General features: G+C 40.3%; 1 pseudogene; it reads left to right on the top strand.

Moving 5' to 3' along the window:
* The first annotated feature begins 4,519 nt into the window (after positions 1-4,519).
* Positions 4,520-4,636, top strand: LOC126471690 (5S ribosomal RNA; annotated as a pseudogene).
* Positions 4,637-7,755: the final 3,119 nt, after the last annotated feature.

The following is a 7,755-nucleotide window of genomic DNA, read 5'->3' as shown; positions in this document are numbered from 1 at the left end:
ATGGGTCTAACGAGTGTTTTGTAAGCCACCTCCTTTGTTGATGGACTACATTTTCTAAGGACTCTCCCAATGAATCTCAACCTGGCACCCAATTTTCTAATGCTGCAACTTCTCTGTATACTACAGTATCATCCGCGAAAAGCCGCATGGAACTTCCGACACTATCTACTAGGTCATTTATATATATTGTGAAAAGCAATGGTCCCATAACGCTCCCCTGTGGCACGCCAGAAGTTACTTTAACGTCTGTAGACGTCTCTCCATTGATAACAACATGCTGTGTTCTGTTTGCTAAAAACTCTACAATCCAGCCACACAGCTGGTCTGATATTCCGTAGGCTCTTACTTTGTTTATCAGGCGACAGTGCGGAACTGTATCGAACGCCTTCCGGAAGTCAAGAAAAATAGCATCTACCTGGGAGCCTGTATCTAATATTTTCTGGGTCTCATGGACAAATAAAGCGAGTTCTTTGTGAAGAACTTTAGGACAACCGTGTTTAGTAATTCTGCTTTAGTCGCTCCAGTAACATCACCATTGTTTTCGCTCAGTGCGTCTCGCCACTGGTGTACTTTACATACAGTCAGAATCTCTTGGGGTTTTCCCCCAGATTTCGAGACAGAGTTTCGTTGTGGAAACTGTTAAAAGCATCTCACATTGAAGTTTGCACTAAATTTCCAGATTCTGCAGCACTTTGCCAGCCTTAGGGATTTTGCGTTGTTTTAAATTTTGAATGCTTTTTTCGTTGCTTCTGAACAGTGTTCTGACCTGTTTTGTGTACCACGGAAGATGAGTAACATATCTTATTAATTTATTTATTATATTAAGCTTCCTTGGAATTTTTTGCGTAAGAAAATTTTTAAATGTGTGTGAATTCTTAAAGGACCAAACTGCTGAGGCCATCGGTCCCTAGACTGACACACTACTTAAACTAACTTATACTAAGAACAACACACACACACCCATGCCCGAGGGAGGACTCAAACCTCCGGCGGGAGGGGCCGCGCAGTCAGTGACAAGGCGCCTCAAACCGCGCCGCCACTCCGCGCGGCAAATTTTGACTTATGAAGGTTGGGTTGTTTAGGGGAAGAGACCAAACAGCGTGGTCATCGGTCTCATCGGATTAGGGAAGGACGGGGGAGGAAGTCGGCCGTGCCCTTTCAAAGGAACCATCCCGGAATTTGCCTGGAGCGACTTAGGGAAATCACGGAAAACCTGAATTAGGATGGCCGGATGCGGGATTGAACCGTCGTCCTGCAGAATGCGAGTCCAGTGTGTTGCGTTAAGAGGTGACGCGTAAGCTTTAGTGGTTTCATACTCTCACGTGACAATACTTTGCAGTAAATTACACATTGACGTTTATTATTCGTGACAGTAAAGCCATTCTTCAAATAATGGCCGCAATACGGTATATTTATTATCTTGATTCGCTTTCGCCTCTGAAACATGTACCACACGTGCAGAGCTGCTTAGATCTTTGGAGAAACTTCTCTATTTTATGCTCTCTCGGACCGAGGCTCAAGGACACAGTAATCACGTCCATACTTGCTACCGTACTCGGACAACTGACTGAAGCGAGCGAAAACGCACGCATCTGCGACCGGTGACTCGTTTTCTCCGTCGCGGCAAAGAATAGATCACCGCCCGCAAAGCGTTGCGACTGCCTTGCACAGTACACTTGATTTCTCGCTCAATATAGTATCAATAGAAAGAAAATAAAATACGTTGCTTTTGAAATTACTGACATAGTTTTATTATGATACTTGGGAGGGGAGAGGGGGGGAGGTAGACAGAATTTTTTTTTTGCTTGGAAAGCGGTCGCGTATTCAAACAGGATGAAAAACACTGCAATAGAGACTATGTGGAATGTACTCGACAAAACTTTAAGGAGTCGTTACATATACGATAGATACGATTTAACGAACTCTCTACTAGAGTAATGGCGGTTAATTACAATGCAAACGACAGAAACGTAGCAAGGCGCCTCACTCCGTGCGGCTAGCCGGGAATAAAATCTCCATCTATTTCACCGCATGCCCCCTCAACAGACGAACTAGAGCAGTTGACGTCACGGTTGCTATAGCAACCATACGCTATGCTCTGACAGTGGCTCCGCCCGTGAGTTGGAGCTACGACAAAGGGAAAGTCCTCTTAATTGCGTCAGGTCAGAATAGCGAGCTTCCTGACGCAAGAGAGTTCCACGCAGTACAAAGCAGGGAAATAAATCTTACGTTTGTAGTAAAAAGCAACATATATGGTCAGATAAATAAACTTTTTTAAAAGTGTGGCGAGATAAAAATATTCCATTTCACATGCTACCCCTGAATAACCGACCCTGATTTTCACCCGACTTAACAGTAATTTCGAATTTCCTAACAAAATTTTCTTTTGTGTTCGCTCGTTGCTTCCCACGTTTTACCAGGACTCTTTCCCTTTTTCCCCTTCAGCTGTCGTAATTCAAATTTCACGTTTCCTGGCACTGCCTGAAGGGCACAAATCTTCGACTCGTGTTGTCTGGTTTTAAAGTATTCCTCGAATTATCTAAATTTCTATGGAAGAGCCTCACCTATCATCCCATTCCTTCCCCACTGCAATCGTTCCAATGAATTCATAATTTTAAGAAAACAACCCCTGTTGAACTAATCTGCAGTAACATCCACACTTATCATTTATTACATACGGCTGATTGATTTTAACTTTAGATACAATGAAATAAATGAAAAATAAATGTGTAATATTCTGTTAGTAAGAATGTTGTGCATAAAATTAGGCCTAAATATACGACATTGGGTGCAATAAGAAAAATACACAGTTCACGCCTTTTTTAACTTATTTCACACGACACAAACGCTAACACGAATGTGATAGCACTTATATTAATAATACCAAGAAACTTTTAAAAGTAGTTTCTAATCTCATGTTTATATAATTAACAACGGCAGCAGAATTCACAGTTCTGGAGTGACGTCTGAAACAGATTTCGCTGTAACTGAAAATGTAGCTTCAGAGCTGGAAACAGGCACCGCTACTTTAGCACAAGAGGATATTGATGCCAAAGCTATTGCATTCCTGTCGAATGGCCGCTAAGTAGACTCCACTATGAATGACGTTGCTTTTGTAATTGTCTACGCCCCATCTGACAATGAAACGGCACGAAGATCAGTTTACAGCCAAGAACTTTGACACCTGCTGCATCAAAACAACAATACAACAGATAACAGTCGAGCGTGGTCCCCTGAACCTAAAGAGCACTGGAATATACCAGCAAACTTACATGTCAGCACTTATTTGTGCATGGCGGATGCCGACATCGCAGTGCTACAAGAAGTAGCAACGGCGGCGGTTAACACGGTGACTCAGAAATATTGTGTAAAGAGGGAATCCCCTGGAAGGGTATCAGTCTTTCGGAAACCTGCAGAGGGATTTGAGTCCAGATAAATAGTTGGCACCTAATAAATATATATGCAGCAATAGGCTCAACCGGGAAACGGAGTAATTTGCTTAAAGATGCAATTGTGGACGTTTTTCTTATTTCCAGTCTCATATAATAAGAGGTGGGGACTTTAATTGCATGCAGTGGAAAGAAGATCAAACATCAAATTTCAGTGCATATGTTGAGATGGAAGTTTTAATCGATGAACTGCATGTGATAGACACTTGGGATTACTTCGAACGGGAAAGCCATGGGTTATGTACGGTAACAGAGATTCCGCAAGCAGACTAGATCGAATCTAGATCTCTACGTCGGTACAGGGTTTATGTCTTATGTAATGTAATAGCTTGTGAGTTTTGTCCTGTGAATTTTTCGGATCATATTACTTATAATATAACTTTCAGACATGTGAAGCAAACAACTTTTCTCGGAAGCAGCACTTGGCAATTAAACACCTCACTATTGCGCAACTAAGGAGTAAAACAGTAGATCAAAGAAACTTGGGGTAAATGTCTCCGATTTCAGTCAAAATACAAGAAACGTATTAGTTTATAGGTTCAGTACGCTAAACAACAACTTCGGAAATAAAAAAAATTCGTACTCCAGATAAAAAGCATATCTGCGGAAACACATGACCTAATAATACTTCTTTTGATTGCGCGATCTGTGGAGCAACCCTTCACACCTCTCTAATAACAGCTTAGATATAAAATGCATTAAGTCGAAAATAACTGCTTTGGCTTGGGGATCCTTAAACAGAAAGCGAATAAATTCATTAAGCATAGGTGACATTTTCACAGGAACATTTATTCCTATTTATTCCTATTTAAGGAAGGATAGGAACACACCAATCAGTCACAACCTCCTTGGTTCTTTATTATTACAGATTTCTGCTATACTAGTTGAAATTTGGATATGCAAGATTAATGAAAAACCAGTAGGATTGCATTTGATCGCCGTGATGATATCATTCCTTAACTGATCGACAATCGCTGTGCACATCGGTTCTTTGTGGAATCAAATTTGGTTAATTCCCGAATTCAGATCAGGTAAACAAAAAGTAATTAACTATCTGAAAGACGAACAGGGGCAACGGCCTTGCCGCAGCGGATACACCGGTTCCCGTGGGATCACCGAAGTTAAGCACTGTAGGGCGTGGGCGGCACTTGGATGGGTGACCATCCAGCCGCCATGCGCTGTTGCCATTTTGCGGGGTGTACTCAGCCTCATGATGCCAATTGAGGAGCTACTCGACCGAATAGTAGCGGCTTCGATCAAGAATACCATCACAACGACCGGGAGAGCGGTGTGCTGACCCCACGCCCCTCCTATCCGCATCCTCCACTGAGGATGACACGGCGGTCGGATGGTCCCGGTAGGCCACTCGTGGCCTGACGACGGAGTGAAAGACGAAGAACGCATGGTACATAACGAGCAACTTGCTATCAAACGTTACTCAGGAAAGTACTTCAACGAGCAGTATGCGGAACAAGATGTTGACCTGGAGGCCAGTGAGGATCTTCTATCGAATAGCCCCAGCATACTAAATCTGATAGAGAATGCAAAACTATTACACAACATACCCCATCATGAAACACAAGTATTGCGAGCTAACATCCCAAAGATGTTCGGGCCCACATGCGATTCCCCTTCACCGAAATGTCTTGGCCCAAACACGTCTAGAGGTTGAACCGCACGTGTCGCATTACACGCCCTAAATTTGACACTTGTGATCTTTTCATTAAATTGTCTGACTGATGAAAAGTCTGTGAAAGTGTTTAAAGATACAATGTTAAAATAACATATAACAACAGTAATAATAATATCGGGAGCTAAATTAGCGATCCATAAATGATGTAGGTCACACAGTTGCGATTTGGTTAGAATGATATTTATTCAGAAAGCAAACTAATATTAAAAGTGGTCCTATGTAGTATTACTATTGCACTCGAGCGCATATCCATTTGACACAGTTCAATCATTCACAATCTCTTCGCGAATTACCAGTCCAGAAATTTTCTAAGTCGTTTCACTTTCTAGCTACCTAAAGCCCGACCGTCCGCTTACTCGTCTCCACCAGCACTGTACCCTTTGGTGTCTAGACCAGAATTGTCTCTCTGTCCGTCTCCAGCTGCATCTCCCGCGTGCCGAATATCGTCGCTCAACTGATTAGGGCAGTCCCCTTTCCTGAAGCTGTCCATCTTATTATCAATACAATTTCCTTCTTAACTTTGAATATCACGGCCAGTAGCCTTGCACCAACGTGGTTTCTGATAAATAAATAAAGAACAAAAATAACTATTATGCACTAAACTTTAAACAAATATTCGGTTACCTAATGGTTCAATAAAGTGTCGTTCTGTCATCATTCAATGTCTTTTCTGTGGAGCAAATGATGATCTGATGCTTAACTGAAAATATTGATAATTTAAAGTTACTGTATCCATTAAACAAATAAAGTTACAGAGTTGATATTTAGATCATTTTATAACACTACCACGTATTAATGATTACCGAATTTGGTTTAAACTTGCAGTAAATGTTATTCTCTGGGAGGAAGTTTTAAAAGTTGGACCGTGTGATACCTAACAGACAGAGGGGATCGAACATGAAATTCGTAATAGTAGCAGTTGGTAGACAACAGAAAGACAAAAATTTTGTAAGAAATTACAGTAACAGGGTTCCTGTAAATGAAATATAAAACGTTATGTTAGTCATAATAATGTGGAAACATTATTTTTAATGAATCTATTTTTACTCCTGCAAAAGTGACTTTTATAGATACTTTCTCAGAAAAGTGCAATGAACACCTACAATAACCAGACGATCTACACAGTGGGTAGCTGTAGTTATCAGCAACATAGAGAAGCAACCACAGAAATGGTAAAGAGACTTTATCCCTGTTAACACCCACCTTTACTTCTACCTTTCACTAATTTGGCTCACGAAATGTTCACTAGGGCATACACAAGACTAAGTGGCATCTGGTAAGAATTAATGTTTGACTAACACACATATACACGTCACAAACGCAATAAGTTAACACTGTACACATACCTTATATATATATATATATATATATATATATATATATATATATATATATATATACTCTTTTACATAATCACTTCTGGTTTCTTTAGCTGGAAAATAACTATTCAGTTTGGTTTTTTCCTGATATAACAGATTGAAAATGGGGGGGGGGGGGGGGGCACAAACTATCCCTTCTATATATACGCAAACTATACATACTTTACATAAATATTTTGAATGATGATGAAAACTGCATTACTTCACCACTTAAGAGGATTTATCTCGTAATATTTTAATACCATTTGCACTGACAGTACTCTCTACAGACTTAAGAAAAGACTTCAATTAAAAGTTAATTGCAAAACAGCATATAAACCAAATGCTTTATAACACCACTTGTGAAGCAATTGATTTTCACTGGCAACTTTTATACTGCTGAACATTAAAACACTGATATTTGTAAAATAGAAGTAAAGCAAAACACATTGGAGATTTTTATAAATTCATTACCTCCCTTGACTTCAATGTAACCATTAATCTGACTATCCACATTTATATATATTTTTGCATTCAGAAATTAGGCTTAATTAAATAACACAGATTATTATCAGTTTTCACACACAGGATACTCTGTGTTTAATAATTTTGAGGAGAGGACGCTGTTAGGTACCATGAAAGGAGTAAATTCATGGTTCAACCACAAAGTTCAGCAATATTTGTATTATTATTGCAAATTAAATCACACAAACACTATGTTTCATACTTCTATACAGTTCTAACCTCTTGGATATGATGAAGTGCTGGCGCCATAGTGATGGCAAGCACGTGGCAGTTACCTGGTCTCTCCTTAGGCAGTAATATGCTCTATTTAGTTCTTCTGGGCGACGTGAATATCATTTTTAGAGCCATTTCCAATGCGAGAGCATCATTCTACAGCCACAATTACTCCCGACGCCACTCCATCTCAAATTAGATATTGGATGCCTCGCTCGGCACCTGCGCTGTTGATTGGTGGGCTGCTGGCTGCTAACTCCTACCATGTTCTCTCGCTTGCGCCCAGATTGAGCGCCAGTTCCACCTTTCAGCTCACGCCACACCACGTCTGTAGCGGAGGGGAATTACTATGTCTTTTATAGTATACAATACAAAATGCCTAAATATGAACCAGTTTTTACACTGCAGTTTTTCATACATAAACAAACATAGTTAATAAAATTCCATTATTTAACCACACTATTACGTTAAACAATTTACACATCATAAAGCATCACCTCCCTCCAGTGATCGAAAG

The sequence above is a fragment of the Schistocerca serialis genome, chromosome 3, assembly GCF_023864345.2.
Source record: "Schistocerca serialis cubense isolate TAMUIC-IGC-003099 chromosome 3, iqSchSeri2.2, whole genome shotgun sequence".
NCBI classification, from domain to species: Eukaryota; Metazoa; Arthropoda; class Insecta; order Orthoptera; family Acrididae; genus Schistocerca; species Schistocerca serialis.
The sequence above is the reverse complement of the archived record's forward strand: the minus strand, read 5'-3'. Positions and strand labels throughout refer to the sequence as shown.